This window comes from Pinus tabuliformis, chromosome 6 (genome assembly GCF_031772625.1).
Source record: "Pinus tabuliformis cultivar Carrire ecotype Pingquan chromosome 6, CPIR1, whole genome shotgun sequence".
NCBI lineage: Eukaryota > Viridiplantae > Streptophyta > Pinopsida > Pinales > Pinaceae > Pinus > Pinus tabuliformis.
Window position 1 is genome coordinate 1708062043 of NC_142292.1, and position 12237 is coordinate 1708074279.

At 34.7% G+C, this 12237-nt stretch overlaps 1 pseudogene; it reads left to right on the plus strand.

The window, feature by feature from the left end:
- Positions 1 to 2841: 2841 nt before the first annotated feature.
- Positions 2842 to 3147, plus strand: LOC149265563 (cytochrome P450 CYP94D108 pseudogene; annotated as a pseudogene).
- The last annotated feature ends 9090 nt before the right edge of the window (positions 3148 to 12237 follow it).

Genomic DNA, 12237 nt, shown 5'->3' on the forward strand with positions numbered 1-12237 from the left:
AATAATAACATCATTCCCATAAAACTTATAAAAAAATGATGGCATTCACAATGTCTACAACCATACAAGATTTCAAAATAAAAAAAAAAAAACTAATATCATGAGTATCACTTCATTTCCTATATTTTTCTTCACCATAATTGTCACATTAATGTAAACCATTTTCCAGAACCTTTATTACATTTTATGTAAATGTATATATAATTGTCACATTTATATAAACCATTTTCGAGAACCTTTATTACATTCCATAACTATATATATAGATAATTATAATACGACATTATTATAATTATATATACACACACGTTTTAAAGAGTTCTATTTCGTAAAATATTTATTCTTCTATATAAGTTATATTAATTTAAAAATTTTATATAAAAATATATTTACAAATAGTCTTCTGATATAGGGCCGTGAATTCTTCTGACCAAAATAAGGATAAGAATTTCAAATCTGAAATACTTTTTAAATTAGATAGCTTCAACCATTTCAATATTATTTAAATTATTTTAATAAATTATGAAATTTTTTTTAATATTTTTATTAGAAAAATCAATCCATAAAAAGCAATTTATCTATCAAATTCCATTTCAACTTATGATAAACTTTTACTTTTACTTTTACTTTTACCACCCAGGCCCGGTAACTTTTACTTTTACCACCCAGGCCCGGCCTCCGATAAGAAGAATGAGGAGGATCCAGCGCAGATCCGGTACATAACTATTCTTTTGCCAGTAGGAGAGGTAGATAAGGGTAAAAACAAAGTGGTTTGTACTGGTGAAGTAGTTCTATGTACAGAGACAAACACGGATATTCAATAGGAAGACACTGAGATTTCTATCCACCAATTCCTCCTGCAATTACGTTATCCATAATGATCCCACATTGGAAACCATACAAACATTCCGGGAGTAGGCAGTTGCGCTTTTAAATTGGTCAAATAAGATCATAATTGGCAGTGAATGTAATCATCATTTCAGATATTTTGGTTGGGAAGTTTTGGCCCTCATCTCTTGGTGTGGAATTGAGGACAGTGTGGAATTTTTGGTCCTCAGTGGGCATTGGACCAATTTTTCCTTTCAGGAAATGGTTCGATTTAATTAAAATTGTGTTATTTTTGAGGAGATGAATTTATTTAATTAAAATGGTGTTTTTTAAGTGATGTGTTCATAGATGTATTTTATGGTGTAATATAAAGGAGATGTATAATTTTTATATGTATTTTTTTTTATACTCAATTTTGAGTTAACATATATCTTTTTTAAAACAAAATAAAACATTTTCTTAAAAAAATATGTTTTTGTATATATTATATATATTAAAAATAAAAGAATTTTTTTTGTTAATTATACCTAAAATCATTATGAAATATTAATAACTTTATTGATATTATAAATAACATGAAAATACCTACAAATATTTCACTTTCACTATTACCTATAATTAAATATATATTTATATTAACTTCTAATAGAAATGCAATAATTAAAACATATATATTCCACATCCTTTAATAATATTTATTTATTATTCAGGTCGTTCATAACTATTTTTATTATTTAAAAAAATATATATATAATTAATTAAGTTAGAAATATTTTTTTTATTATTTCTTATGATAAATGAAAATCGATAGTAACTATTTATTTTTAATTCTAAATTTTTTTTATTAAGTGAGCCCAACAAAAAAACTAATAAAAAACATTTTCTTTTATTAAAGTGAGCCAGGAAAATAGATTTTTGATCAAACTAATTAAAAAAATTACATTTTCTTTCCATTGATCTCACTCCCTTATTTAGATGTTCAGTAATTTAGAAATCTAAGAACTCTCCCCTGATTATACGTTAATATACGTCATTTTGACGAGCGGAATAGAAAATTACAAGCATTGCATCAATCTATTACGAAGATAAGGTTTATTTATGCATGCAATTTTGCTCATATATTATTAATTTGTGAAAAATCTCCAAAACAATTATAAAAATTCCCTATAATTGACATGCACATATATTATTTGGATAATGTGAAATGAAGACTTTAAGTTCTCCTTCATTCATTGCTTTCAATTTGATTGCTCGAAACAATAATGCAGCGGAAAGTAGTGGGCATCTCAAACACCGATTGATTGGCATGAATCCTAAAGTCGGTTCCCTCCGCTCACAAGGGACTTTTCAATATTCGGTGGTTGTGAGTTTCGTGGAGAGCGAGCAAGGCAGACGCATGCGTGCTTCCCGATGCCCGGTGTAGTAAGCCTACTGTCAAAATCTTGGACCGACACGAAACAAAAGCTAATTACACGGGTGACGTTGCCGTACCGCTTCTCACAAAGATTGCCGCACGTGAAATCCGTGCTGGATACAGTTTCAGATAGTGACATTCGCTTAGCGAATCGAGAGCGTAAGCAGAGCTTGTCGGTTTGATTAGATTAAGAAACCGCGGCTTTTAAAACGGAGTTGTCTATAATGCGACTTTTTGAAGATTCCGGTGACGGAATCCGGCGAAGAAATTGAGGTCAAATCTTGATTTCTTGCAGTTAAAATGGTTTTTTAACTGCATATTTGGATTCAGCACCCTGAAAAACCCCTGGGACTCTTTCATTGTGCAGAAACTAGCTATCAAACTTGCGATTCCAATAATTCCTGCCGGATTTCGACCGGAAAAATCGGCCGGAAAGACTTTCAAAAAGTCGCGTTATAGACAACTCCTTTTAAAACCCCTCATCCTGCTGGTCGTGATAAAAGCGCAAGCTTCTTGTTGCGAGTGCAAGAAAGTGCGTGAAAACTTCATGGAGGAATCTCTAGTTTTACCCTCCTCGCCAAAATCGCCAATAAAACACCATGTGGGGCGCCGACTGTCTGCAATTCAAGCCGGAAAGGTGGATGAACGAGGATGGCCATTTCGCCCCGCAGAATCCATTCAAGTTTGCAGTCTTCCATGGAGGCCCGCGGACCTGTCTGGGTAAAGACATGGCGTTTACTCAGATGAAATATGTTGCGGCAACTGTGATTTCCATGTTCAGATTGCGACGGCCTGCTGAGTATTCTGCTGCGGGAGCTCCAAAGCTCATTCACAGCTTGACTGCGCGCATGAAGGGGGGTTTTCCCGTTGTTGTTGAAAAAAGGGAGGTGGGCTTTATATCATAGCAGTAGCGCTTCTCTAACTTTCACTGTTCTTGTTCTCATTGTAACTTCGCTATGGTTCAGCCCCCAAACACAAAGAGAAGGCAATCGGACCTTAGTTTTACATTTTCTTTAACATCTTCTTTTTTGCTGCGTCAATTTTTTTGTAGGATTGACACTTCGTGTCTAATCCTTCGCTGTAGTCTATAATCGGCCTAGGTTTCTTAACTTCAATTACTCTACTATTTGGGTCGGCACTTCTGTGTTTTACGATATCAGTATTATGTATTCCATATACATGCATGTATCTTTCGTTCCACTAGCTAGGATGAAATTCTAACATGTTCGTCCCGTTATTACAACCTTCTTTCTTTATGTCAAAGACCAGAAGCTACGCGCAAATCCCCATTGGATTCCGGTGGTTCTTAACAGCGATGGCTATTCATTTGAGTATTCGGGTGGCACCATCAGATTCTCAACAAGGTGAAAATCATCGAATCACCCATGTACATGTTCCTGCAGCTCGGATGAGTATACCTGTTCATATTGCAGTGGCTATCAGCAGTTTCTTGCTCTCATTAACAAAACATCCCCTTTTTCCCCGCTCTCCCGGAACCGGTACAGAAATAGGTGCTTTCTCCACATTGTTGACCTCAGTAACTGGAGGGTTTCGGGGGAAACCTATGTGGGGCACCTTTCGGGTGTGGGATGCTCGTTTAACCCCTGTATTCATCTCGTCTCTTATTTACCCGGGTGCATCGCGTTCCCAAAAGCTTCCTGTCGAACCGGCTCCTATTTCAATCCGTGTTGGACCGATAAATATACCAATAATTAAGTCCCCCGTCAACCGGTGGAATACATCGCATCAACCTGGGAGCATTAGCCAATCTGGTACATCGATACATGTTCCTATGCTCATTCCAATCTTGTTCAACTTTGCTAACTTCCTCTTTCCAACCCGTATCTTGCTCGTTTTGGAAACACGTCTTCCTATTCCATCCTTTCCCGAATCTCCCTTAACGGAAGAAATGGAAGCTCGAGGATGGGATGCCAAAACCTAGTTCACTCGCTGTTCCGAAACCCCCTTATTATATATAATAGTAGCATAGAATGTACAATTCGCTGGGTCCAGATCCCAATCCTTTGTTAGCGCCCGTACCAACCAAGCGGGCATTAAGGAAATGGAGTCCACAAAATGAAACTTTAATGACTTTCCTCATGAGCTACAAGGTGCGCAGGAGTTAACCCTCATTACAAAATGAAACTTTAATGACTTTCCTCATGAGCTACAAGGTGCGCAGGAGTTAACCCTCATGAAACCTTAATGACCTTACTTAGGAGCTATAGGACCCACAGGAACTAAACAACCACTCCAAGTACCCAAACCCTCAATACTTGCATTTTAAGTGATCTGTACTCAAAGTCGCTTGCATAAAAGGACAAGCCAAAGACTATAACCCTAGGTCCCACCGACTCCAGTCTAGTTTTTGTTTTTCCAGTTCTGAGTATGCGACCCCAAAATTTGAGCCACTTTTTGAGAGCTACTATCCAAACCTCTACCGAGAACATGATAAAACATTCTAGAATGATGAATGACACAAGGACAATACTTAGTCAAAAACTGACCTATATAGGCCTAACCATGACAAAATTTTCGTCAAACACGTGTGAACACGTAATCTACAAATCATAAATGCATATCTGATCATAGGGGTTTGATACTTATCTCAGAATCATAAAGAAGGTCTAATACCCTCTCACAATGGGTGCAATAACATCTATTAGGTCATGCATTCAATAACCATTCATTTACCAATCAAACATGTTAAGAGCCATAACTAGAATTTCTCATCAAACCAAGCTTATAACCATCATATAACAAGAATAATAACAATAATAGAAAAGCCATCAAAGCCGCATAACAACAAGTATAAATATTCATAAAAGTGCAAGAGGAAAAGAACTCTTACTAAGTCAACTTAGTGACTTCCATGTATCAGTCGACCATAGATTAGGCTGAACCAAATCTCTCTTTCAGCCAATCACCCTCGTGCCATATTCCAAACATGAATGTAAGATTTCATGGAATAAAGCAAGCAAAACCGAGCCAGACTTCCAAAGGCCAAACCACCTAACCCTCAACCAGTGATTCCAGCTCACGATCAGACATCACTAGCCATCACAATATCGGTCTCTACCCAAAATGTCCATGAATCTAAAGCATTTGCTCCATCCCAACTCCACGACTAGTAATTTAACCCATAGTTGTAGTAGGCTCCAAAGACTTTGTCCAACCAAGGCTCAAAGACTAGTAACTCAACCCACCAACGACCCCAAAGCCTTTGTCCAACCAAGGCTTAGGGGACTAGTAATTCAACCCAAGTTGTTCCAAGGCTTCAAGAGGTTTTGTCCAACCAAGGCTCTAGGAACTAGTAACTCAACCCATGGCCATGAGGAACATGAGCACCAATCATAAACAATCAAGTGGGAAAACCACAACACCATGGCTATCTAGGAAATGACAAGGCTAGGCAAAACCACAATCAAATTAAGAATCCTGCATGTAAATGACAAATCATAACCGAATAATCACATGCATATACCATGCATGCCAAAACTAACAAGAAAAAATCATAACCGAATAATCACATGCATATACCATGCATGCCAAAACTAACAAGAAAATCATACATACAACTCGATACCTCAAAGCAATCAAATTGTAGTTGTTAATCTTGTTATCCCCTTGTGCTTTCCTGCTTTTCTTTTGCCTTCTTTTCAAAATCCAATGAAAACTAGAGTGCTCCAAACATGCTCCAACAACTCTCCAAGATTTCTTCATGTGTGTAAGAGTAGGAGAGAGAGAAAATAAAATGAGAGTGCCAAAGAATGAACTGACAAAAAGTTGTGAAGTGATTCTCAAAAGCTTTTTTATCATTGAGACCTCTATTTTTCTTCAATTTTCCTCACATGCAATTCACTTCTTTTTCTCTTAGTTTTCTTTATTTTGTAAATAAATACCAATAAATGTCTCTTTGCCTTTGCCATTGCCTTTGTCAATTTCCATAGCCATAAATTAATCACAAGTAATCGAAATCACTATGTTTTTGCCCAACATTCAACTTGGAATACGTGTCATATGACCTTGGTCTTATTTTGTCTTTATTAACTTTATTACATACATTTTTAACCTAGAATATTAAATTTATGTATTTATAGAAATTTTTAAAATAAATGATAAAGTGATAAATTCTTTTGTTTAGAACTTGTAATTGGTTGGCGATGAAAATTTATCATGAAAAAAATACAAAAAAACTATATATAAGAATTCAACTTTCATTTTAATTTTCAATTTATATTAATGTATAACTGAATTTAAGATAGAAGTGGTCATGCATATTCATCCATTTAAAATCCCCAAGTGAAATGTTCTTTTAATATCATATTCCTACCCAAAACCTGTAATTGTTATAGGTATACTTTTCTATAGGTGCATAAGAACCTTACTAGTGACTTTGTAGGAATTTGGAATTTCCAAAAAAAAATGAAAATTACATTTTTATATGTATGATATACTTACAAATTTAATGTCACATATTTATTCTATTTTTTATATGTGTTTTTTTACAAATCTTTTTAAAATATTTTTTATTAAAAAAATCAAATTTTTTTATAATATTAATATGATAATAAACAAATTTAGACCATTTTTCCTTATATAATTAAGAAAGTTTAAATATTGAATAGCAAAGAAATTTTTAAAATATAAATATACCTTACAATGTTTTGTCGAAGTTAAATAAAGCTATTATGTAAGTGAAAAAAACCAATATTGAATCTACAAATTAATAAGGATTATTTAGGACATGAAAGTAGGTTTGAAACCTTTGGCTCAAAGGCCTTCGACCTTTGACATCTTTATAAATTTATCCATGGTATGTAAATTAAATATAGAAGGATTCACAGAAGTTGAAGTAGACGATGTTCTTCCGATGACATCCATCCTTAAGAGAAACGAGTTTTGAGGATGAAGGCACTCAATTACCAATTGCTCCTCCATACAAATGTGAAACCAAAGAAATAATTGATTGTTTTTAATGCTATAACTCGAAAATAAACCATGTTCAATGACTTCTTTAATGCCTAACAATGGAAGCCCGTGTTGTTACGTAGGGATCCCGTACATGAGCTTGAATTCGTATTTTATATCTACCGCATGATCAATGGAGATTATCCACAAGATTAAGGCTTCTGTGATAATTTATCCATGATCAATGGAGATTATCCACAATATTTTTTAAACTATTAAATATATTTATATATTTTAAATAACAAAAAAAGACAAGACAAAACAAAAAAACACACTCGAACCGATTAAGATATACACTTCTTTCGGCAAAGTGAAAAAAACAATTGAAGACGTCATGGAGTTAAATAAAACGAAACCAAGTTGGACACGGAGAATAAATTTATGTGCTAAACCTAATTTCCAACTTAACTGGTTCCTTTCAGAAATTTGTTTTCATTATAATTGTGCGTTCGGAGGATTGGACAAGAACGCACCAAAGTAAACGTTCCCCAGAGAAATTTCGTCATCGTGCAAAGCTTGTAATAAGTATATGGCCAATCTTATACGGCGGTGCAGTTCAATATTCCTTAAACATTAGTCGGTGTAACTTTAAACGTTGACAAACATTTATACCTTATGTGATCATAATTTACTGGGCACTTTCCGGCCTTTTGCACGGTGGTTTTCTGGTATACGGCGGTGACGCAAGCAGCAGTGCGAGTATTTTATGTCGGACAAAGGTGGCTAACTGCCATTCTTCTAATCGGGTAGGAATTTTAAATTTGAAACACTCGATAAATTTGATGAATTCTTATCATTTTAACAAATAATTTTAATAGTGGAATGTCTTTTTCACCGTATTGAGTAGATATTTAACCAAAAAAATATTAATCGTGCTATTTTTTTACTATATTAACGAGACAAATTCCATCCCTGCTTCCAACCATTTTCTTTATCTGTCTGACATGTATAATCTTTGGCATATCAGAGACCATGCTAGTAAACCTTCTACTTCTACCACCAGGGCTCTGCCTCTGATAAGAAGAAAGGAGGATCCAGCCAAAATTACCAAAGGTTCCAGCAGGATCCGGTACATAACTATTCTTTTGCCAGTAGAAGAGGTAGATAAGGGTAAAAACAAAGTGGATTGTACTGGTGAGGTAGTTCTAAACTTCTAGATACAGAGACACTGGTTGATTACTATCCGCCAATTCCTCCGGTAATTATGTTATCGATAATGATCCCAGATTGGAAACCATAGAAACCCTCCACTTACTTTGATTCCGGGAGTACGTACTTGCGGTTTTAAATTGGTCAAATAACACCATAATTGGCGTTGGACGTATCATCCTCTCATATATTGCGGTTAGAAAATCTATTAATATAAAATAAACTTGATTTTAGATTTGATGACTTATTTTGTTGATGATTTTTTAATATTTATTGTTTTATATATAGTTTGAGAAGGTTTAATGGTTAAGAATATTTGTTTTCTTTTAAGAGTTCACATGTTCAAAACTAGAGGGGTAAAAAATATATGTTTTCGTAGACTTAGCGATTTCGCAGTCAAATCACTGCCGTGTAAATTATCATTTGATTGCATGTGAGTTTGACTTATTTATGTTATTCAAAAAAAGCTATGCCATCTGATTCTTAGGACATATGCATGTGAGTTGACTAATTAATGTTATTCAAAAAAACTATGCCCTCTGATTCCTAGGACATATGAGGAATCTCCTTGACTCAAATCACTCTGGTGTAAATTATCATTTGATTGCTTGTGAGTTGACTTATTAATGTTATTCAGAAAAATCTATGCCATCTGATTCTTAGGACATATGAGGACCTTCTTGACTTAGTAGTCAAATTCATTTGATTGCATGTGAGTTGACTTATTAATGTTATTCAGAAAAAACTATGCCATCTAATTCTTAGGACGTAAGAGGGCCCTTCTTGACATGGCAGTCAAATTACTGCGGCGTAAATTATCATTTAATTACATGTGAGTTGACTTATTGATGTTATTCAAAAAAACTATGCCATCTGATTCTCAAGACATATTAGAACTCCTTTGTCAACCACTTGTACATGTGAGAAAAAACCAAACTAATATCAAAGTTTTTGTTAATATTATAATATGATAGAAAATGATGATAAAAAATACTTTATTTTATCTATCATATAATTAAAATGGTTGACTATTAAGATTATGGTTTACTTTATAAAAGAATTCAAAATCATGATGTGAAATCTTGTTCTTAAATCATCGTCTTCTCACTTTAAAACTACCCTAAATCATCTTCTCAATTTAAAACTACCCTATAATGGTTTTGGCATTAGACATCACATCAAACGGGGGAAAGATTTCTCCTAACACTTTACTTTTGATCACAAATTTGGAATCACCGGGAGCCATACCAGTTTATTTTTCTTTCGCTAAAGTGAAGGATAATATCCCACATTAATTTTTCTCTTATGCATTTAGAAGCTTCACTGCAGACTTAGGTCTGTAAAAGTATGTTGTGGTGGTAATATGAATCAAAAACATAGCATTTAAGTTTGAATTCGAATTCCATTCGCTACCGAAAAAATTCGGTTGCCGTATCACTTTTCACGTTGTTTTCCACTGCATTTGACACACTTTCTTACCGTTTCTTAAAAATTATTAACTTTTGTAACCATAAATAAAAATTGGAAAGCTGTTGTCTAATCAGTGGTTAAAGACGTGTAGACAACTATAAAAATTTAAGCATAATTTTAATAAAATTTGACAAATTTTTTTATAAGTTTGAGTTACAGTTATCAAGTTTCAAGATTTTAAGTGTCTTAGAATTTTTTAATGACGTTCAATCCATCTCCATCACCAAAAACACAATTAAAACACTCCTACTACCCTTTTTTTTAAACAAAACTTATTTTAATCTTATTGGAAAAACACAATTAAAACACTCTTACTCTTATCGAATTTCCCTAATTTTAATCTGGGAAACAACACCAATTAAAAATATCAACAAATTCCTAAAAACAACATTCTTTCTATTATTTAGCTTTTTACAACTCTCTTCTCTTCAATCTTTTAATTAAATTTTATTATCGTTAACATCATTCATAACCATCAAATTTTAAAATATCTCCAAAATCTGTCAACTCAAACTTTTCTCCAAATATCGCCTAACCTGTTCAAACTTCATTCTAAACATCTCCTCTTTTTAAAAATCGTGATTTATTTGTACATCACATGATGCATCTTTATATCTTAGAGGATGTTTGTAGTGTTATATAATAAAACAATTAAAAATGACGACACCTTATAGTTGTACAAATATCCTTAACTTTGAAAGAAAAATGGTGTAACATCCTAACCCAAAAAAAAAATCTTTCACTTAATAAAACATAAAACAATTATGGAATTAATCGAATGGATGACTCGATTCAATAATTTGTTGACCCATACAGATTGAGAATATAATAACACTGCTAATTGTATTATTGTTAAGGTCTACGTTATATGCCGTGGTGGTTGTACTCAGCCTCCACGCTGGGACTCCACATAGGTCACTCCACAACGGACTGCAATTACTTTGCGCGATTCGAATGACCTCGGGTAGGCCCCTCTTCATTAAAGCGGGAGAGCCCCGAGGTCTCCTCTTGCTCTATCCCTTCATCTCAGTGTCAGCCACCTGTGTTGGTGTTAATGTCTCTAATTACAGTGTCACAGAAGAGTCTCGAAGCGATGCATTTGGCCTTCCATACTTCATTCGATCTGATGAGATCTATGGTCTTGTTTCTTCGGATTTGGTTGGAAGGTTTAATGACTCTTTTGGTGGTGAGGTTGGTTCATTTGCCTATGTCCCGACTTGGCTCTCTTCTCTGTCATGGTGGCCCTGTGCATAACTCAGTCGTCTCTGATATTTCAGGTGTTCTACAAGCTTTTTATTACCTTAACCTCCACATTTCTTCATTAAGCTTTCTCTTTCGCTGCTTCAGTGTTTTGTGATGGTTCATGAAGCTATTTGATGGGTTTCTTGGGGCCATTCTAGAACATGTCTGATCGATATGACATGGATTTCAACTTTGTAGGAGAGGGTTGATTCTACGGCAACCGAAGGTAAGCACGGCTTATATTTACGATGTTATTGTCTTTTTAAAGTTGTTTTTCCTTTGATTCTGCTGAAGGTGTCTGGTCCCTATGCAGGCTCGGCCGCTGCTTTGAAGGTTGCCGAACTCCCGCTCACGTAAGGCATCTCTAAACTCACAAGATTTATCATATAATGAACCAAACCCTTACAGGAATTCAGGGTTTCATAATCGACTTCACTGTGTAGGTAAGGCCTTAGAAGCTGGTTCGAATCCCTCATTCGGCCTGCGTATTTTCGAGGGGCAACCACCTTGATAAAATCTGCTCCTTTCTTCGCTTTCCAAGTGTGTTGGAATCTGTACTTGTTGTTCCTTGGCTCTTCGAGCCGATTTATTGTGCCAGAGGGTTTCATGGGGTTATTGAAAGCCGGTATTTGAGGCTATGACCTGGATTGTGCTTTCGATTATGAATGTAATGTTTTGTTTTGGTACTATCTCAATGTTTGGTCCGCCTAAATCTTTCTCTGCAATATCTCCACGGAAATTCACAGGACTCTTTCCATTATAAAATTTTGTATAGTATTCCATATCTAGACTGTTGTAGCAGGCCTGCAGCTATATTTTGACTGTTAATAAATTTTGGGGTTTATGAGTTCCAATTTGCGGTGTGAATCAGTTAAAAGAGCTTGAATTTCGGGTTTGAATGCAACCAGCCGAATGGTATTTAAATTTATGGTTATCGTTGATGTTTCTTTGAACTAATTCCTTCATTTTTATCTAAATATAATAGACATTTTTAGTGACCAAAAGATAAGGGTTAAATGGAACCGGGGTACTTGGCTCTTGGTGAGTTCTTCTCGAACTCGTCCGAGGCCTATAAACCCTAGGTCTCTGTCTATCCGTGATGCAACTATAGGGGATTAGTTGAATGCGTTTATAAAGTTTTCTTTATCAATTCTCTGCCACAG